The sequence below is a fragment of the Manduca sexta genome, chromosome 25 (genome assembly GCF_014839805.1).
Source record: "Manduca sexta isolate Smith_Timp_Sample1 chromosome 25, JHU_Msex_v1.0, whole genome shotgun sequence".
Taxonomy (NCBI): domain Eukaryota; kingdom Metazoa; phylum Arthropoda; class Insecta; order Lepidoptera; family Sphingidae; genus Manduca; species Manduca sexta.
The window spans coordinates 10046315-10069856 of NC_051139.1; the positions used below are offsets into that span (position 1 = coordinate 10046315).

A 23542-nucleotide genomic window follows, 5' to 3' on the forward strand; every position below is an offset into this window, starting at 1 on the left:
ACTTGGCAGACGGTAGTTCATAACTAGAGTTCTGTGTATATGAATTACTAGCGAGCTCATTAACCCATATGAGCCCGGGTGTGTACCTTAGATCACTGTAGCATTAACAATTAAGTGAATCACCTCGAATGACCGACCGGCCTTTGTGCAGGTACAGCCCCAATGAAATCCATATCAGGGGTGACCGCAGGAACTCTGGCATTTCCTCTTACACAGTTCATATACTTACATATAGTATATTTAAATTAGTCTAATGAAAGATTGAGAGAAAATACTTAACAATAATTTTTGCGATAAATTTGTTTAATTTTTACTCCAGATGTTTTGAAAACTGCAGCCTGCAGGTGATTTATTTCAATGTGGAACATTCGCGTAAACATAAGATATTATAATGAAAGATAAATGAATTCATAGTATGAAATAATATATCAAGCCTTTGCCAGATAGTAGATATCATAACAAAGTGTCGATGACCAACGCAGTAAATATTTTGCGCGAAGGAATGCCGACTCGACAATAAGCTATAGCCGTTGTAAGTAGTTTGTGGTAATAAAATTGCGAACGGGAATTCCTCGGTTTGGGCGGCGGCTGTGTTGTCGTAGGCGGGTCTAGTGACGGGAGCTCTATCTGATGTGTCGCAGGCCCGTTCTTCCGCTGGGGCCGTAAACTGCACATGTTACGAGGAACAGACCGCCACTGCGACATGCCTTAGAATCTATCCCTCATGAAATTCGAAAGCGTTCCGATTCTACCCGTAGACATTATACAAGCGTACGTAAGAAATAAAACATGATGAGGAACTGGTCCTGCGTTCCTCGTAAATTGTAAGCGATTTTCATAAATTTCGTCGCGTACAAGGCGCATAAATAGCATAAGAAATACTAAGAACCGGTCGCTAATTAAGCCGTTATAAATATCAACTCCTGCATTCAGTTGGTTGCTCCCTTCACTCAAAACCGCGTAGGCACTTAAAAAGCGCAAAACCTTAATAGTTCTGCCTTGGAGCTATAGTATAAAAATATTGAGTGTTATCATTAAAGTGAATAGCGCCTGTATATGAATATTAATCACTCCCGAGTCATTTTATTTTTTGGAATGAAATATTCAAAGTGTCTTCATATATTTTGTGTCATAAATTTATAAGCCACTTAAAATTTTATCGTATTAGTCTTGTTTATTCGTTGATTCTGGATTTAATACTTACCGCTGATAGACTGTGTCAGAGATTTTATTTACGTAGATGAATAAACAATTTATCTAAGTATTTTATTTTATCTGTAAATATTCATCAATCAATTCAATTATTATGTAATATATTTTATTCGTTTTACAACCTATGTTATTAAACATTATTTTTAAAATGGTGGTCAGTTGTCTAATAAAAGCAAATAAAAAAAATCTTTAAACTTATATTCCATTTTACATCAGCTTGGGTTGTACAAGAAATTATATTGTTAATTATACAATTATCATTCGAAACAAAGTAACAAACGTTGGTAAAATGTAAAATTAACAAGACACGGAAGTGGTTCTTCGTTTAACTTTTACAAACAATTTATACACTTTGTAGTCGCAATTCCGTAGATATTTTGCCTAACAGAAGTACTTAGTACGTGCTTCTTTAACCTCGAAGTAACAGTGCAATAGTGTAATTACTGCAAACAATGATCCATAAATCTAGGCTTTAAATGCTACATGTATTTTTAAAACTCAATATTTTTGTTTAAATTTAAGTAATCGTAAAGATTCTGGTTTTTACAATAAAAGTACTGAGAGTTGGAAATCAATTTCCCGAATCTAGATTCAGAAATACGGAAAGAAAAATCTTCTACTTCGAATCGTCAATAAATAAAAACAGTTTTTAATAAAAGCGCTGTGTTCAACTAGCGGCTCGGTACGGCGGCATATTGCATCCGTGCAGTATAAATTCGCTAATATGCCTGAACTCCTACGATAAAGCCTAAAATCGCACAACTTATTTTACTACTGGAATAATTCTTCGGATTTTTGACAGCGCAATCGAAGTTTCGCGCTAGGCTCTGCCGCCGGGCTTTAATTAACAACTGGTACCAACTCCAATTGCTACGTTGCTGTGGAACTGAGAAAGTATCGTCTACTTTATGTTCCTACACGAAAACTTCATTGATACTTTAATCTGTTTCCACGCAATTTATATGTATTTACTTCATTCATTCCTCGAACATTTTTACACACTTCCCTTTAAATGTAAGTACTTAATGGTGCTTTTTAAAAAAACGAATACACGACTGTGCCGTCATTATGATAAACATTTGCGAGAAGGCGCCGTTTAAGAATGGTCTGTAATCATGCACGATGAGCCAAAAAGGAAACATTTTTTTTATCACTTGTCGGAGGGCCGTGTGCGGACCGATTCTAACGAGTTCATTAGAAATTCAAATCGGGTTGGACCGCTGTACCCTGTGATCAATAATATTACTTGTACGTGCTTCCTGAAGTCACTTCTCGAAGACCGAACGGTCGGACGTGGGATCCTCGAGCGAATACCGCAGCTTATCGGTTTGCTATATATGGAAAATAATAATTACTAGATTTTGCTCGCGGATCTCTCGGCGTAAGAAGACAGTATATAACAGGTCTATAACATATTTTACCAGGATAAAAAATAGCCTATATCTTGGCCAATATCTCAAACTATCTTCATACCAAATTTCATCGAAATATGTACTATCGTTCAGTCGTGAAAGCGTTACTGGCAGACACAGTTACTTTTACATTTAAAACATAAGTATGGAAATATGGATTCCATTAAAAACTCATCATAGCCCGTATCTTCATAATGAACGTGTGCAATTTACACCTTTGGTAAAGTCCTCAACCTTACTTACGCATCATAAACATACCTGACAACTTTTAGAACTCGCCAGCAGTTATCTTAACTGAGTTAATGAAGTGACAATCACACGCATGCGATGTGAGTGTAGGAGTCACTTAACTAGATCGTTTTTAAATGAAGTGCTCCAGATAGTAACATCGGTGTGACATGCTACAAATCGAAATAAAATCCAATGTTAATTATAATAAAGTAATAATGTAGCTAATATGCGGCGCTTACGTCGTAGATAAGTTACAGCATGCAATGAGACCACATTATGTCTGCTCTTTACACAAATTATTACCAAAGTCCACTCGCAAACTCGGTTTGCAATTCAGATTCCGATAGCAATTACGAAGTACTATTTATTCCGAACGTACTGATACTATTCGTGTGCTGGATGTGAAGAAAATTGCACCAACTAATGATCATATCGTTTCTTGAATACAAATTCAGGTCTTTCAGCACACAGCGGGCAGCGGCTGGCCTATTACAGCCGTGTTAGAGTCGGTAAATTGAAACGGCGTTATGATTTATAGTGAGACTTCACGAACCAGTATTACTGGCAGCTTCCTGCATGGACGTGACGTGAACTTTAAAACTTCTGCGAAAATTATTACTTACCAAAGAAAAAATCACTCACATCGATGCCACTCGAACGTGTATTAATCACGTCTAAAATTAAATAACGTCACCAGAAAGAGGAAAACGTGCCGCAGTATGTTTTTCTAAAATATCAGTCACGTTTCACTGGCTGTGTGGATCAAATTCAAATTCCATTAATCCCAAGTGATAACATTTTGATGAGTTGGTGTAAATTTCTTCATTGCGAAGTTGTATCACACCACACGTTGAAGGTTCGCATATAAAAGTGCTCGTTTGCCAAAAACGTCGGCTGGAATATAGAGTTTCTAGGTAGCTCTTAGTTTGAAAGTCATATTTAGCTAATTACATTGCGGGCTGCGGTCGTCCGGACGGCGGTTCGCCGTACTGTGGTCGAGGATTCTACGCGAAACTGTATCTGAATATATTATCGCCGTGTTCTATTAAAAGTAAAATTTAAAACCCGTGTGGAACATACCTTTTAGTACTTACAGTTCGCCGCTCAGTTGAATTGGACTATAAACAGCAAGAACTGCAAATTGAATTCGTGCGTACACTGATATCTTTACTCGCATGCTTTTATGGACGTGCATGAAATTCATTTCTATTTTTCCATCTGCTGCCATAGACTATTCTCTAGGTAACAGTGTGAATTATATTTTTGGTTTATTAACAATTAGATTATTTAGAAATTCTGAATTTCTTCTTATAAACAATTTAAATGAAACTAAATGCTTATCGTAAAAGCTTAGAAACTAGATTTGTTAAAACTATTTGACACGCGGCAAATTATAGCTCTTGTCTCAGCAATCAATTTGCGGTACATTTTGCATAAGGTATTAAAGTAACTTTCTATTTATTGCTATCTGTCTAATGAATAATAACTATGATCTTTCATCGACACCTACCACAGACTTATCGCTTTGCAATTATATGTTTGTGTTTAATAGTTTTGAAATAATCTAAGTAATAATAATAATAAGCGACGATAGCCTAGTTGGGTGTGGAACGGACTGCCGAGACGAATGTCCGCAGGTTCAAAAACCATGGGCACACACCTCTGACTTTTCTAAAAAAATCATGTGTGTATTCTTTGTGAATTTATCGCTCGCTTTAACGGTGAAGGAAAACATCGTGAGGAAACCTGCATATCTGAGAAGTTCTTTACAGGAATTTCGAAGGTGTGTGAAGTCGACCAATCCGCACTAAGCCAGCGTGGTGGACTAAGGCCTAATCCCTCTCAGTAGTAGAGGAGGCCCGTGCTCAGCAGTGGGCAAGTATATAATACAGGGCTGATATTATTATTATTATTTATTATTAAGTAATAATTGTTAGAAAAGCTGAAATAATAACAAAACCTAGTGTTAGACTTGTATTGGGTGGGGAAAATGTATTTCTTTTGCAGCGCGTGTTCAATTTGTCTGACTTGTATCAAGTCTGGTCATTAGAGGTTGGTTCTAGAAGTGTTTTCCTGCTTGTTACCTCTTTGTCAGACATCGTGTGCCGTGTACACACGATTTTTTTACCATTATGTAAATGTAATGTTTTGCTTAAATATTTATTAGGACGCACTAGAACCTATCATTTTTAGTAATACTAGTACCTTAGCATTTAAAACAATACATAGCATAAGAGATTTAGTTAATATTCTTATAGTATTTACATAATAACATAAAAAAGTACGTTATCCGTCAGTCTCCATACTTTGCTTTCATTGAAGACTAATAATTTATATTATTATATAAAGGCTTGTAATACCCGTGACATTGTTTTGCAGTTCAATTATTTCATAGGATATATTTTACAGAAAAGGCTGGACGAACAATATTGTATCGATAGGACACCAAAAGGAATTTTATAAAAGTATTCGAACTGCTGCGAGATCTCATAAAAAGTATTACAAAATCTTTGACTTTTACGTCGATATAGTACAAGATTACCAGCGTCGTTCATACATAAATGCATCGATTCAAAGGCAAAACAGAAATAACGCTGAGTTCTTACATTTATCTTAAAATAAAGCCTTAATCGTAAAGTCTATTGATTATTACTTCAGTATTAACAGCGCATAATGTTGCTTCGATAAGTTGAAAAGCCACTACATTACGTAATTTCTTATTTAGTTTCTTTATTAAATCGTTAAAATAATTATTTTCAATACATTTATTTGTGCAATGCAATTAACGTGTACGGTAATATAGTTGGAACAATTATCTGGTAACTGTTTTAGTCTATTGTACAATTATATTATTATTGTTTCGTTCTTCGTTTCTACAACTATCGCCATCTAACGGCAATTGATGTCAAATTCGTATTCTCATTTGTTTAGACTCATAACGTTTGATTGGCTTTATTTGCTTATTATTTAATCGAGCTATTATTTACATTGTTCAATGACAAATATCTAGTTTGGTTTTCGGATTTGGTTATGAACCTTCAATATTCAAATTGTAGAATGGCGTATCTTGATGTTTAACTATTTGGTAACATAAATGTTGAATTCTTATATACATACTTTTATGTTAGATATGAATGACACATTTACATGTACACTTAATGAGTTTTTAGATAGTTTGCCATTAACAAAAGATTATTGGGGAAAAAATGAATTTTCGCTTCACACAGACAATTTGAACGGAAATCGTATAATAAATGCACATATATTACTTATATGAAATATTGTTTAAAACCAGAAAAATTATAGATAATACAGCGTTAAAAGGAACAAACCGTACGGCAAATATTTAATAAGTTATCAAACTAGTTTCATTTGTAGCAGTAGATCTGTAAACAACCCTCTCGGCCAGCGGGTAGGTCCACTTGACCCGTATCCGATAATTTCACAGTTGTAACGTGAAATACACGTTGCTAAAACTTATATAACCATTTCGCTTCTGGTTTGCTGTTTTGTTCAAAGTTCGGCGCTAAATAAAAAAATCTGAATTATTGGCGCGATTACTTTGCTTTCTTTAGGTTGTAGTTGTTCGACGTGCATTCGTTAATTCTAGAATGAACTAGTAATTCGTCCCGGCTTTGCCTCGTAGCAGAACATCAGGGTCTTAAACTACCTTCATCCAAATTTCATCGAAATTCGTTCGATCGTTTCTCAGTTTACCGCGTAGAGGCATACAAACACGGCGGCAGACTGTTTTCTAATTATAATATGTGAGGATTGAATACTATAGTCCGTCTGATTTTTAGTTGAGCACGGCAAAGTGACCCAGTGGGGACAGTGGATGTAGTGGCATCTGATGGTTAGCGTAGTGAGGTCCACATAGAATGTTGACCGACGAGAGATGATCACCCCTCGCCAGTCGATACAATTATGCCGGCTTATTTGAACTGGTTGGCCTTTCTGGGAATGAGAGTCCCACTATGCGTTTCTGTGAAATAAATACTAACTTATAATATGTATACCACAATCTTGAGTCAAATTTCATGCGATCTGTTGAACAGATACTATGTTTAGTTGTTACGTAACATTATTTATTTATTTGTTAGGTTTTCCAGCAGACTTAATACGATTACAATAATTAAAATATTATAACTTATAGCTATAATGTAAGCCCAAGTTAGGAAACATCATCTAAATAATAAAATATATATGAACAACCAAATTTCATTTCACAAACTTTCGCTTTTAAAATAAAAAGGATAAGTAGATTTATGGATGTGTTCAATTAATAAAGTCATTAACAAAGGAATACCTTTGCCATCATAACCCGAGATTCTAGCAAACAACTATAATTATTCGAATTCCTTAAAGTTTAACATTATAGATTTCTAAGAGTGTGTATTACATATTTCATATGGACAGAATGTCGCTTCAAGTTTAATATAACTATTATATTTGGAGTTTGGAAGTTACAGAACCTACATGTCGGGCAACGTGAAGTGACGTAATGGAATAATATTTTGTATTAGACAATATCGAATAAGTAGTGCTCGCTCCTGACGTTGTCCGTATGAAATCTCGATCCTATGAACTGTTTTTAGTTTATAACTGAATTACCTGATATCGTATTGCAAGATGTAAGAAGTCGATATATCTATGGTATTGCAATATATATGTGAATATGTATCTACTGTATTGCAATACATTTGTGACCCCCCGATGTGATGCCCAACGCCCATGCATGGGGGGACATTATGAGAGCCCTATGAGAGCTCTCGAACATTTCTTGGCCTTCTCTCCTCCTTCCATTTTAAGATAGTTCCTTGACCTTCCCCCTCCACTTCTTTTCCAACTGTCTCCTCATAATTTTCCGCCAGGGCTCTCTAGTCGCCCGGGGGATTCCAGTGTACCGTTCGCAGGTTTCCTCCAGTGTTGTCCGATATCAAAAAAAAAAAATACACGTGTGAAGATGAATTTGTATTTGCGTGTAATGCCCAGCGTGAACTAACCACGCCGAGTTGATTAGAAGGAATCTGATTAATTATTTTGGTTTTTATATGGAGCTGTTCATTAGGAACGCGGCGCGCTAGCCCCGGTTACGTATAAAATAAATTCTATAGGATTCGACGCGCTTCGATTTTGCTCAAGACGACGCTCGGCATAAATGAAGAAAAAGTCTCATGAAGTGAATATGAAATTAATTGGTTATTAAAACCTAGTGTCCAGCCACAGGTTGGTTTATTGGCTGAATCGTAAACAGATTAATCGACTATCACCATAACTTTAAATGGAAGCCGAATTAGAAGGCTTAAAAACCTAAGAAACAAACAAGATTGGCTACAAGCTACAATTAATAATACAATTGAATTAAAATTTTGAAATGGAAAGTTTGCGTTAACTGTATACTATAAAAAATAAATTTTAATCAACTCTAGCAATTAATGTAGCAATTTGTCAAACATAAATAACATAAATTATAATATTTTATTTATTTATTTGATATGTTTTAGCGCTTGCTAGGTACGTTCGGCCTTTCAGCTCATATTGGCTGAAACCGAAAAGTTATACGCGTGGCCGAAGCCGAATCTTCGGTCTGACACTATTCAAACCGGCCTTACCGTAGAGCAGTTACAAGTGTCTTAAGGAAAGTGCGAACTGTTATAACGATGAAAATTTATGAGAGAATTACTTCTACTAACTTCTAAGTTAGTCGTAAACAACAATACAGAACTTGTGCTTAGATGTCGGCCTAATGTGACAGGAAAAATAAAACGAATCCTCTTTGAAAAAAGTATACTCGCAAATAGTCAGGTACTTTGACAGTTAAATGTCCTTATAAAACAACGTAATAAAAAATGTCTATATCAAGTTAAATTAATCGATACCATTGTAATCAATAGGGTAAATTAAGTGAGCGCTATTTTTTAAATCAATATGATACCAGACCATCAATTTCATACTATTCATATTTGTTGTATGGCCCCAATGTTTTAATTACTTTTTTTAATATCGCTGATTTTTAAATAAACTACGTTATTAATTTCTTTTTACATTTCATTCGTGTATATAGGTTTTACTTTAACAATATTTACTACTTTAAAAAGTTTAAATAATCAAGTTTTGGGGTAAAATTGAACAAATGTTTTATCTATGTGGCGTTTATCGACTATATGACCAAGTTGTGCTTATTAAAGTTAGCGGTAATAATGTTGTTAAAAGTCAGAACTACATTAGTTTCACTAATATTGTAGTCTATTTAGAGATATCAGATTATTATAAACAAAATGTTGGTTTGTTATGCGTAGTTCACTGTTCTATACGATTATAATGATTTTTTTTTTTATTTACTTACCAATTATGTCGAGCGCGTCCCGAAGTTGCAAAAAAAAAAATGCAAATCGAATTAAAATAAATTGATTAATTAATTAACAATTAAAACTTATGTGGCTAATGGTCGATGTATGAACCAGAAGTGTCGCGGTCCGTGGGGCCACCGCGGAGGTGCTAGCAGTTGATGACACGAGTCGGTGCGTCGGCGACTCGTGGCTGGTGCACGTTGTGCTGTATCGGCATTCTTGTCGGTTGCTAACACGATGTTGCAACAATTGAGGTTAGGGTGCGTCAGCAACCCCTATGGCTTACCAATATGTAACATACCTACAATGATATTTATTTTTTTGTAACCACACATGTTTATATATTATTATGATGTAATACGCGTGAGTCTATCATCATATCGGGAACAAATTTTAGTGTTCAGGTTGATACTGAGCAGGAAAACCTATTTTAACTTGACCCAGCTTGGGATTCGCAATACAACTACGTCACTAGGGCAGTCGTTGCGCACATGGTGTTACCGGCTTATTTAAATATTCCTCTAATTTGGCCTAATTTTGTGGCCTAAATTATAGAAAAAAAATCATAATTCACCGCTTTGACATTACACGTGTTGGTTGACAGATTACTATTCTAGACAACTTGGCAATATACAGTCACCAATTGTCAATAGATTTGGTTTCACCTCAAATGCTTTAATAACAATCAATATTGACAGCCGAACGTGCTCTGGGCGCTTGCGGATTCGAGATACGTTTATTTGAATTCCTGATTTTGTCATTCTATTTAATATCGTGCTGTAAAGTTTATTTTAAATGTTTTTTTAAATGTTACTTGGGTCTAGTGGCAGTATATAATAATAAAGGTAGTGAAGCCATAGTTCCTGTAACAATTTGTGTGGGTTTCTTGATTTATCCAGGACTGGATCCCATAGACGAATGTTTGACAACGTGTTCTGGAAGGAAGGAAGGAAACAACTTCCTCATATAATAATAGGTGTAAACTGATACTGATAATAATATTAACTAAAACTAAGGAGTCTAATAACTGCATGTTTCATTTTTTTGCACGAAAGATTTTACTTAATGTTGAGGTAAGCAGCACTAATTAAAGCAGTTGATAGAACACCGTTCAGCAATTGAATATGAGCGATTGTCAACACGGCCACGAGGTCGACTCCGCTAGATCATTACTGATATGCGAATGGCGCCTGCTGCGGTTTGAAAACGCCCTTCTGCCCGTTATTAATTGCCCCACGAACAAAAGCAAATGACTCGGTAGAGGTGATCCTGCGGGGTTGGCCGACGTTATCCATTCAGCCGGTGTAGACGTCCGCGAAGAGAAATGTTCATTCACGATAGGAGAATTTATGACTTTGATTTACGCGAGACTTTTCACGTGGCACCCTCGACGGAGTTTCTCCATAAATAGAGAAGGGTCGGCTGACGTTTGGGGTGTTCGTTATTGCATGTTAGAACGTCGCGTCGTCACTATTCAACTTCCATCGACCGTACTGAATTGATACGTAGCGGATATACTCATATTTGCATATTGACTCTTTTTTACTTCAACGTGTGGTGAGCCCAATGCGTGACCATTATTGATGTACCTCAGTGACTGATGACTACAATATTTTTAGTACCAATATTTTAGCTTGACGAAATTTTGCTTTACTAGTTTCATAAAATTTCGTTCAGCGTACATCTACATATTTTATGACGCTGGTTGTAACTTATTTTATTTTTATTTCAGCTTTGGATGGCATACAGATGCATCACGGGATTTAAATTCACATTAAAAAATGAGACTCGAAAATATGTACATTTGTTGACATGACATTGTTTGGTCGCGCTGCAGCAGTTAGGTACTTTTATCTCACACAATTTCAATTTTTCATCTGCGGCTGTCAGCTCGCCGGCGGCAGATAAGTAACGTTCGCGTCGCGTCCCGGCGTAAAAGTTTGTTCGCCGCCAGTTTGTTCGCTCCACTTCCTTTTATAAACTTTTTGTATGAGCCACCGCCGTGATATCAATAATTCTTACAATTTGTGCCAGTATTCAATCGATAGAGGATCGCTGCCACTCTTGATAACGGAATCTTGATAAACACTCTGGCAGATTGTCCCAATATTTGCCTATTTCACTACAAAATGGGAACACATGGTTAACTTGCTAGTCGAACCGGTTGTTTTCTAAATATTGCGATTTTCGCGTATACCGTTTATGTAAACGTAGGTTACGTCAGCAGCTCAATGAGATAATACATATATTAAAGTTGGTTAAGTAATCTTTACATAGCGACGTGTAAGATAGACAGTGGGTAAAACATTTCTCCCTGAAAATTATAGACAACTTCTGTAATAAGATTTTAACAGCCCATCAGGCTATAAATAAGATAAAAGCAGAGATAACTAACAAAAGTAGCTTCTAATTTACATAACAAGTCAATCAACTATATCGCAATCTATTCAAAAAGTTTTCACGACTGATATCTAAGGCGGACTGACGGCTCTTTGGCTGTGTGTTTAGTGTTATTTTACGGACAGTTAATTAAAGCTCCGTTCTTAGTTTGAGTTTGTAGAACTTTTACACTGATAACAACATTAATGAAAAGTCGTCTGAATTTGAGCGAAGAGTGCCGGTGACAGAGGCGGGAGGCGCAAGGGCGGGCGGGGTTTGGCTCGGCCGCCGTGCCAGTTCGCGTCGCGTCGCCCCGGTGAGGTTACGTCGTCGCCACGGCTCTACGCTCCTTCTACGAGTGCCACGCGATCGTGACCTCTCTCACTAACAATTACTGTTCTCAAGTTACTTTATGGACGATAATGGGGACCACTGCCAGTCTGGTTACAGCAAGCCTTGACAATGTGTTTAGTGCGTCGCGTGCTTGTGTTTTCTTTCCATGTAATATGTGTTAAAGGCGTATTCCGTTTATATGGGTGCACTGGTCTGTCGTCGAGTGCCATCATTCACCCACTTTCCTTGTTTACTACGAGCCTGATTGTGTATATGTCTTTTAACTGCCACGATTCCATTGATGTCAGATACTGTTTATCAAATATATTGTGAAAATGCTATTGCTTCAATAATTTTGTTAAAGTTGTCTGTAGCCTTTTATAAAGAATAATCGGCTTGTCTTATTTCTGGGGTAAGGTTGGTAGACAAATTAGTCATTCGAGTAATTTAGTAGTTTATGTTTCAAAAATTCCCTTTGAATTGTTTCTTTTATTGATTTGTAAAGATTTTTGTTGTTAAAATTGGAAGAATTCTCCGAAGGATGTTGGAAAGTGTAATAAATATTACAATCACTTCTAAAATATTATACTTATTTACTATTGGAAGAGGTCATAAAGTAAAATAGTTATCGTATCCCATATCTCATCAGTAAAGTTACGTTGCGCTTATAACGTAGATATTTCGGAAACTTACATTTCGTATTTCAAATTCAATAAAAACATATTACCATACAAAAAATATCCAAAGCTACCTTCGAAAATCCATGATTTTTGCTTCACAACAAAAGTTATATTAAATCTTTGGTGCGTTTATAACTAAACTGTAATACAATACTTTCGTTTCGTTGTTTTATTCGCCAAATCCGAGGAAAGGGACTCGACTTTTAGGGTTTCTTGGAAAGTTTATATCTTGGATTCCATTGCGTCACGCGGAATAGTGAGGGAGCGAGCAAGATTTTTGATCAAATCAGTTACTGTAACTGTTTTACCGGAGAAGTTTGTCGTTCAAATGTTTGTGAATGTGATTGGATGTTGGTTGTGATAAAACTAGGTAGGTATGTACGTTAGTTTTGATTTAAATTTATGGTTGGACTTATACTGAGTGCGATAGTTGTAATTTTAATATTATAAAAACTAGATATGACGCTATGCTGCTATTTCGGCCTAGAAGTGGTGTAAAATAATTAATTCACCCTTTTTGATTGAATATATCATAGAATTTATGCACAGAATTATAGCGCAATTTTTAAATACGCATATATTTACTATCCAGTAATAAAAAAAATTATAAAAATTCCACAGTACGTAGTTTAGTGCAAATATTTCATAGTAAAACTACCACGTTATATTTAATTTCTATTTAATACTTTCTATTTTATTACCGTCCTATCTACGTCCCAGTAAATGGGTTTTGCCTGAATAAAAGTCGTGCTATATATTTCCATGGGTTTAAAAGTGGCATATGTCCTTCGCAACGTCATTATCCCATACCTTTCATCGAAATCCCTTCGGTAGTTTTTGAGTTTATCGCGTTCAGAAAAACAGATGCGGTGGTCGATTATCTTATTATATGTAAGGATATTTATTTTTGTTCGTGGTGGTCATAATCCTCGCAAAGGTCGGATTGATACTGTCATTATCTATGATTTTTTTCGGGAAATATTTTGCTATACATTAATATCAAGTATTTAATTTCCCCGTGTGCCTGCCATTTCAACCTGTTTTGCGTTAATTTCGAACAAACATTCAAAGTTATAAAACCCACATTTAGTATTATAATAGATGAATAGCCGTGGAGTTTATATTTTATTAATGAAATTATTCATAAAACTTTTGTTGATTTAGCTAAAATAGAGTTAAACGGGAAGTATTGTCGATAGGAAGTAGAGATCTGACGAGAGCAGACGTTGTGGTAGACTTTGTCTTTAAAGGCGACAAAAAAATAATTCAGAAACTTAAAATAATATGTCTATATTTTAATTCTGTCACATTTCACTAGCTGCCTTTTTTTGAAGGCCCTGAAGGTTGTACTTAGTAAATAACCTACATGGGATTTGAAATAGCTCCAATATTCATGACATTGGACGTTGATCGTTAACAATGTGTCCCTAGGTATGATACCGTCGGTTAAATGATTTTGTAAGTTTTTCAATCTCTCGATTCACGAGGGATTAGATTCTCTCTATAGTGGTCTAGCTGTAAGTTAAACTTACTTCATTTTTGAATAGAAACCACGTGATAAGATAACGTAGGAATATTTATTAGTATATAGTTTTGAGAGTCCTAAAATATGTAAATCTATTTGCGATATTTCAAAAACTGTATCATTAGAAGCATAAAGTTAGTTATAAAACATGTGATATGTTGTTACGTAAGGCTAAGTTTTTGGAACAGACAATTTTAAACAACTTGTCAACCCTTTTTTTTACGCGGGGAAAAAACGCGTTATCGCTATCACCATTTGGAGGGTCAGTGGAATGGTTATGTTGGTTTCACCGGTCTTATGGTCCAATGTCGACACTCGGGAGTATAACATCATCCGAGCGAGCGTTGGACCGAGTCCCTAACCCTTGTATACCCTACACCGGCATACCAACCAAAACCCGCGGTGGCCTTGTTCGGAACTTTTCAACCCTAATATCTATTTCTGCCGCCAAGCAGCAGTGTGTAGTCACTGTTGTGTTCGAGTCTGAAGAACATTGTAATCAGTGTAACTACTAGACATAATAAGACTTAACACCTCATGTCTCAGGATGGCGGGCGCAGTGGAATACCAAACAATACTTTGTAATTCAAAGTGTTGGATGGTGTTTTTACTGTTTATAGGGTGTATATATCGCTTACCATTTAGCGAACGGTAAGCGGCGATAGCCTAGTTGGGTGTGGAAAGGACTGCCGAGACGAATGTCCGCAGGTTCAAATCCCAAGGGCACACACCTCTGACTTTTCTTAAAAATCATGTGTGTATTCTTGGTGAATTTATCGTTCGCTTTAACGGTGAAGGAAAACATCGTGAGGAAACCTACACATCTGAGAAGTTCTCTATAGGAATTTCGAAGGTGTGTGAAGTTTACCAACCCGCATTAGGGACAGCGTGGTGGACTAAGGCCTTATCCCTCTCAGTAGTAGAGAAGGCCCGTGCTCAGCAGTGGGCAAGTATATAATACAGGGCTGATATTATTATTATTATTATTAAGCTAGTCTCGTCATTTAAAGCAAAAAAAATATATCCGGACTTGGTCTTTTGAATTGTTTTTCTAGGTACCGTAATTGCACTACTCGTGTATTAACTGCTGAAATATATACATATACGCATACAATTTATTCGTATACATAACCACTTACATTTATTAAAAGCATGACGACGGTTCATTATCTTAATGACGTATTTTATTTCAGTCCCCAATAATGTTGGGGCGCATCATGTAAAAGTATTCCTTACAAATTAATTAATAAAGTTGTATATTGAATGAATTGACGACGTAGTTTTATATTATTCAGTAATTTGTAAAATTAGTGAGCTATTTAATCAAGTTTTTCGTATCTGATATGATATACGAGGGTTATTTTTACTTGATGCCATTTTAATGTTTTTTTTTTAAACCCATATAGTATTTCAATTGCGATGTACAGTCAACTACAAAAGTAGCTGAACAATTTTAAAACTTTACAACGTTTCTACAATTTTTAACTTCAATGGAAATTGTTTTTTTGCTAAGTAAAATAAAGACAGCTCTTCGAAGTTTATTTTTCTGAAGAATAAACGTTTGTTGACAAGGACATAAAAGTTTAAAAGCGATTTGAAATTTTGAATTTATTCACCTACTTTTTTGTCTGACTGTACGAAAGGTATTCGCTTGTAAAATTATAAATGTTTTTATAAAATATTTTTTATCGAGCCGCGACAAAGAGACTACACACTGGACCTTGATATTACCTACTGTATCGCCCTAATATGATATAGACTACGGTGTCTAACCGCTACTTCAATAAATAATCTGAATCGATTTTCGATCTATCGCGAAAATGGATCAATGACAAATAAGAATTATTTGATATGCTTACAATTATTTAATTTGATTGGTCCTTTCTCGGTATCGGATATTAATCCAATCATTAGATTAAGATTGGAATCGTCTATTGAAAACAGTCGTTACTAGTACACTAGTTAATCCCGAAACGCGACTTATTGGAACAAGCCATGTCGGGTTTTTTACCTTCAGAGTACCCGGTGATTGTTGTCTATTCGACTGCAAAATGTTATTCAATGCTCTGCTTTATTATAATGATTAAGATATGACTTTGTATGGTAGATGCTATATGCTTACGAAACCCTAATGAGAGCTTCAATTTGTTCCGAGTGGTTTTAGGTTTACTAATGGCATACAGGGGCCTTATTCTCTATCCCGCACGTTATTTAAACAGTGTGTAACAAGCACGTAACACAACGCATCATGTTTAGAACTATAGAAATTTGGCTTACAGAATACCATTCCACGCACATTTCTCGAAGATAACATGACATGGCCACGTTACGCGTTTACACTATCGTACAGAATAAGGGCCCAGTGCCGCCATACGTCGTGTCGTATATGACGTATACACTTGAATTTAGATTTTTTTTAAATACGCATAGGCCGGGTTTAACAATGAGGTAATAATGTCCCAAGAAATCGATGCAGTTAGTATGACCGCATGATGCTTTAAAAGGAGGACGCTCCAATGCTTGTCAATCCATGATTACTCCGGAATTTGGTGTTCATGGGCGGTGGTTACTAACCTAACGAATCAGAAGACCAATTAGAACTGCTGAGCATTTGCTACAAGATTTTTTTTCTGATAATAATTAGTGCATACATGTGCAGTACAACAATTTCTTTATAATACTGACAACCTAAGGTGTTCCGCTAGCCGACGTTATAATTAGTCGATTCTGTACTTAATATACTCACACTAGAACAAAAAAGCCTGTTAAACTACTAAACTATGTTGTAATATTGGAATTTTTAGTTCGTATTTACAAAATGGGTAATGATTTAGGTTTCCAAGTTACTTGTAGAGGTTTCCATCTTCAATACCTTTTATGAAAAGGCAATTTTCCAAGCTCTATGCGGCTACGTGTGGCATACAACATTTTTATACATATTTAAAAATGCGGTTGGGAAAAATATTACCCAGAAAGGCATGTAAGTTTGCTAGTAATACCGCTGTTCCTTTATACATCACTACTATGTAGATATATGTATAGATATATTATGTATGTTATTTCTAAAGTAAGTCAGTTTGCTTAGAACGTGGCAATAAAACGCGACATGACTTCGAGTCGTTTTATTTGAATTGGTTGAGTGACGATTCGTTGACGCATTGGTGTCTCAATCAACTACAAACATTATAATTAAACATCGAGTTTCGAATGGTGTTTTTTTGGAACATGCTAATAGTTATATTTTCTTGATCATTTATATAATTTCGAATAAATTATGAGCGCATTGTCATATCACAATTTGCGTCTAAAATTGTGAATGATTGTATAACAATTGCAATGTTTACATTATTGGAGAAGTATAATTATTATGTTTAGATATGTATTGGAAGTCATGGACCATGAATGACGCTCATCAGGCGAGTGATTTATTCTTCTACTTCACTTGTAAAATAAAAATATGACACATAGGATACGTAATTGTATAGATTTGTCAAGCAAATATTGAGCATATGCACTAAAATATAGTGTATATGTGAGGACCGCTGCAATGAAAATAGTAATAGTTAGTGGCCTACAGTGGCGAAGGGTCTTTTTAATCCGATTTCAACCGTCTACCCTTTATATAGAATTTCTGTAGAATGTAATTATCATCAGAACGATTTGCTGACCGCATGAATAGTACTTAAATGTTGTGTGGGGTTCCGTTTCGGAACATTTCACCATTCGCCACTACGGGCCTACATTTTTCCAGTTTGAATATTATAATAGCGATATCTATATAGGCACAATATAGACAGCCAATATGTATTTTAAATCCTTAAAAAATATAAAGTTGCGATTAATGTTAAATAAGAAAATTTTACTTATTGGTATTGACTGCCTCGGTGGCGTAGTTGTACTGCATGCGCGGTACGGCAGCCCTCTAATGTCCTGGGTTCGAATACCGGGTCGGGCAAAGTGATATTTGGGTTTATTTGATCAATATCAGCTCGAAGTCTGGAATTTGTGCCCGATTTGGCGATAGGCTCGCCCCCTATCACATCCTGGGACGGAACAGACTCGGCGAAAAATGGGTGCCCTGGTTGCACCTCTACATACCTTCGGGGATAAATGCGTGACGGTGCGTGTGTTTGTGTACTTTTTTGTTCTAATATCTGGTATCTATACTCCTCCTATTAATAATATATTATCTTATCTTATGTTACTAATGTTATAAGTGCGGGGTTGTGATTTTTTTGTTATAAGTACTTTCAGAAATAGCTAAGTGGATTTGGGTGAAATTTATACCATAGCCTTTTTACACAAGCTATTATCCCGGCAAGTTCCGCCCACGAGTAGTAATAGTTTTTTTTAATAGATGGCGCTAATGTCGTGTACGTGTCGCTATGAATCGCTATAGTATTTTAGGAACCTTTGTGGATAGGAAAGGCTTTTCACGCGGGCGAAGCTGCGAACAAGACCTTGTTAAATAATATTTTAAATATTTTAGCTGTTGACATTTAAATTTATAATTTGATCTATGATGTAATGTGTAAGTGTAGCTGTTATCTTCAACTTCATACATTTTCCATTTCATGAATCTAAACATCCTAAGTACATACAGGGGCGGTAGCGAAGATGTTTCTCTACAATAGTTAACGCTAAGATTATGATAAACTTATCGATAGGATATATCATTCGCATACATTTTTCTCATTTCCATTAGCGTTAACGATTGTAGTAAAGTATCTTGGCTACGTTACCGGGAATCTTTGTTAAACAAATTCGTCGCAGTATCATGTCTCTACCTATTTGTGATAATTAGCTCTCAGCGCGATCCTGCTCGTAATTTAGTTATTTTTAAACTGAATTACATTTTCTTCGTCAGGTCCATTTTTGTAGAATTTTATAGTACTTTTGTGAACTATTTAGATACTTGGAAATTGGTTATAATATATATGCATAGCGTGAATAGTAAGATACCAATACCATCATTTAAAAAGTTCTATTAATCCTATAGAAGCATATTATCGGGTTAATAAGTAGCCTATACGTGTCAGGACATGTTCTACCTATGGATCAAACTTCATGCAAATCGTCGTTTCTGTTTTTTTTTTTTATATATATTAGACGTGACCCCACTTGATGGTAAGTGGAGTGGAGTCCAATAGAATGTTGACTAACGAGAGATGATTACCCCTCGATAGTCGACACAATTATGTCGGCCTGTTGGAATCGGATTTACACAGGGTGATACGGAACGCCATACACTTACGGTGTACGGTGTGTACGGTGGTCGCTATCCAAGCGGATATAAAATATATTCTACCACTAGCATAGTTTACTTCTAACAAACCCCCAAATATCCAAAAAAAACTACAAACTTTCGCATTTGTAATATTAGTAAGAAGTAAGATATTAAAATCACTAGTTCGGCGAAGTCAGTTGTCCTGCCACTGCGAGTGTGTTACACTCCGGGCTAATCGTATATGCATTACTCAACTCGCTGGAGACCATACATTGTAACAATATAGTAGGTCTGTTGGTCTGTATAAATAGGACACTGTGATGTTTAAGTGCGCTCTATAGTTTGCCTTAGCTGCAGCGTAGGGCTGTTCCGTGAGGCCGTTAGTTTGATTAGCCTCTTTACTGGTGGAAGATCCTTTATATGTGACAGTTTGCTTGGGTAGGTACAACCGCAATGACTATTTCTGCCGCCAAGCAGCAATGTTTAGTCATTATTGAAAGGTATTGTAGCCAGTGTAACTACTGGAAATAAGAAGACTTAACATCTCATGTCTCAGGATGACGAGCGCAGTGAACCAAACAATACTTTGTAATTCAAGGTGTTGGAAGGTGTTTCTTCTGTTTATGGGCGGTCGTATTGCTTACCATTAGGCGAACGGCAAGCTCATCGTCATTCAAATCAATATATCAGAAATAGTCCTTTAGTTTTTTCTATTCAGACAAGGTAAAGTGACCCCACTACACCTTGATGATAAGTGAAGTGGGGTCCATTAGAATGTCGAGAGATGATTACCCCTCAGCAGTCGCCACAATTATGCCCGCCTGTTTATCGGTGAAGTCTGGCTTTATCCTTTGTTACAATACGTACAAAAATAGCATTCGCGTGAATGATACAACCTATGCCAACCCTTTGTGGATAAAAGTTATTTTTGGACTAATCAATAAGAGTAATACGTCACAAGCTAATAGTCACACGACCCATAAATTTGAAATAAAAATTCATTGCAATCGACACTCTAAAATATTTGATGAGTAATAATTATAATTGAGATTCTATAGTGACTAATAAATAAAAATCAAGGCCCTTCGATCCGAGTTACAACACAAAAACACTAGTGAAAACAAAATAGCATATTGAATGTCGAATATAAGAAATCTATAACATAATAAACCTAATAAGTGCGATCAATATGCGCATCCAAAAGGCGGTTATAATTTTCAAACATATTAGAAGTCAGAGTTTCAGCGGGTAGTTCGAATATTTTGACACCAAATTGGCTAGTAGTCTGAATTTAATCCGTTTACTGAACCGCATTGAGTCAGCTTGTGAAGCATAGTATGAAAACCAATCGTGTGTGGTTTCTGCACTGCGGTAGGACTAACATATAAGCTAATTATAACCTCTATGTTAGCTTTTGTTCATAAATTATATAAGTTTTAGTATCACCTAAAAATTCTAATTATGGTGCAGAAATACTAAATTGATGATGTCGCTTTTAATAAGGGAATATATTGTACGCAACTTATATTCACAATAGGTTATCTTATATCGTGAGAAAAGTTTTGTGGTAAGGTTGCACGTGAAGTACAGACTGTAATATAATATAATAAATTGACAGGTAGAGTTCTATAAAACAAAAAGTATTATAAAACAAACCGTCAGACTTCTAATATAATGGATTATCAAATTTCGGTATTTTAAGAAGTCCCCAAGGATAACGTACACGTTTTACATGTACACTTCAAATATTACTCAAACGCGTAGATAACATGACGCAGGTTTTAGAAACAAATGTGCGCATTAAAAATACGCAAAGATCGCGCGCATTTGCAAAATACGCAGACGCCAGACTCTTATCCCGCTATGTGGAGAAGAACGTTTATATTTCACTACGCACAGTAATATTTCAAGTAGAACAATAGTAACATTTTAAATTTCAATCAGTGACCGAGCAAGTCCTATTACAGAGCAAACTAGGTTTCCTAGACGAAAGTAGTTAATCCAAAGTGAGTTACGATCGAAGTTCGGCGTAGAACAAACAAAACGTAAGTCTGATTATTCTGACCACATTACAGGGCCAACGCGATTTTAGCACTGTTGCTGGTTCGAGACTTTATAATCGTTGGCGTCTATTCGTTTGTATTTTGCTTCAATTACCTCCTATCGTTGTTATAGTTAACAAACAATTTGCCGTAGGATTTAGTTAACTCCAAATATTGAGAAAACTAGAAAAAGCTGGCTAAGTGCAAGTCAAGAAGATGCAAGTTAGGTTTCTATATTTTAATTAGTTTTCATTAATATATAACTTTATTGTTATTTACTAGCTTTTAGCTGAGGTTCTGTTAGTGTGAAAGTTTTTCCGGTGTGAAAATTTGCCCATAGCACACAGGAATAATGTAACTTTCTTTAAGTGAAAAAAAAAAATCATTAGTTCCTGTGATTAGCGCGTTTACACAAGCAATTCAGCTTCATATATTAGTATAGATATATTCAGTTTCATATATAAGTATAGAATATAGATAGATATGTTACGTATAACGTATTCAATAAAACAATAGTCCGTTCCCTATTCAAAATAATAATATTATAAATTCTTTTGATGTGATATACACATTACACTATTTCTTCCTTTTATGTACACAATTTTAAAAGCCAACTCTCATTCAGTTTGACCGGTAATAAGCTTATTAAAATGCAGCTTGCATGCTTAAATGTTTCACCGTGTTGGGTAAAAACTTGAATGACGGATTATGTATAAATACATACAAATAGCAAACTCAAATTCATTTCATATAGAATAAAGGCGAGTGTACACTGCAACTTGTTATTTTTAGTTAACGTCGCTGCCGTTTACTGTATAAACATTATGACACTGCAAAGGGAGCGGATAAAAATGTACGGGAAAATTTCGTGCGCACGGAGTTTATGTTCCTATTACACTTGAGCCATATTTTACGGTCCTCCGATGAGTGCCTTGGGACATTTTTTATGAATAGACCATGATTAAAGCCATTGGCGAGTTACAATAAAGATTACAGGGCTCGTACGTTTTATGAATACGATTTACGCATGTGTTCGGGTTTTCGTAAAGCGTGTAAGCAGTGCCAATAACTTCCTTATTGGTTTCGCGAGTTTATTGCAAATATTATGTTCTATTTCATTATCCGGAGCGTGATTCGAATTAAGTCTGTGACAATCAATGAAGATATCTTTGACGAAAACTGGTATCTCTCAAGCAAGACGAATGTATTCTTTCCTAAGGTTATGAAGTAAGGATAAAATGCAAACATTCACGAATAACAAAATATTTCAACAATCCAGCACGGAGAGCGTTGAAATACTATTTTATTGTTCCCCAGTTGTTTAGAGGTAGTTCACCCTCCATGCAGCTAAAAGTGGGTTACCTAGGAGTTTATTTATTTCTAAAAACTTAATTAGTTTGTGGTTCCGTATTTCAAACAAAATGTTTATAGGATCACGCTTTTGTCCGTCTTTCTTTCTTGCTAGTATTTTTGTTTGTTTTTTCTTGAAACCGGTTTGAAGTATCATGTTAAAATTTATAGTAAGTACTAAAGTCTGCGTTTTAATAATGCTGTATGATATAATGTTAGCAATATAATATAACAATCAATACGCAACTTTAATACCTTTCGCTGAATACATTACGTTGGCATATTAAATTTTGGTGCAAGTAGATGTGTAAAACCGAAAATAATGATCAGATCGTGCAGTAACTGAACTTAACAAAAGTATGCAGTTTGCACGACTGGCTGAAAAAATAAATAAATACTTAATAATATGTAATTTTATTTTTTTGAAAAATGTTTTGTATTCTGTATTACTGCCGGGTACGGACCTCCTTTACTATTAATGTCTTAGTTTTTAGTCCACCGCAATGATTTACTATGGATTGGCCAAATAAAATGTTGTTGCTTAAAGACAATGATGTTTTACAATAATAATAAAAACATCTTAGGCTTAAAAATAATAATATCCTATCAACTAGATCATGCAGAAACGTATTGCCTTCGCACCGAAAATTCTTAATGCGTCAATCCGGCTCGTATTTGTTCAGGATATCGTAAGTATTAATGCCGATTACCGCACTGTCGACCTACAAATTATTAATAAAAAGCTTTCAAAGAAATATTGAGGTAAATATGTTAGACTTCATTTGTACGCCCTTGTCC

General features: G+C 35.5%; 1 protein-coding gene and 1 long non-coding RNA gene across 2 annotated transcripts in view; one reads left to right on the plus strand and one right to left on the minus strand.

Moving 5' to 3' along the window:
- LOC115452692 (agrin) overlaps positions 1-23542 on the plus strand; it is a 99949-nt gene that overhangs the window by 26400 nt on the left and 50007 nt on the right. The window lies entirely within an intron of this gene.
- Positions 1396-3887, minus strand: LOC115452789. Its single transcript, XR_003939516.2, has 2 exons — positions 3479-3887; positions 1396-3025 (listed from the first exon to the last, which is right to left on the minus strand). It is a non-coding gene; the product is annotated as an uncharacterized LOC115452789 (long non-coding RNA).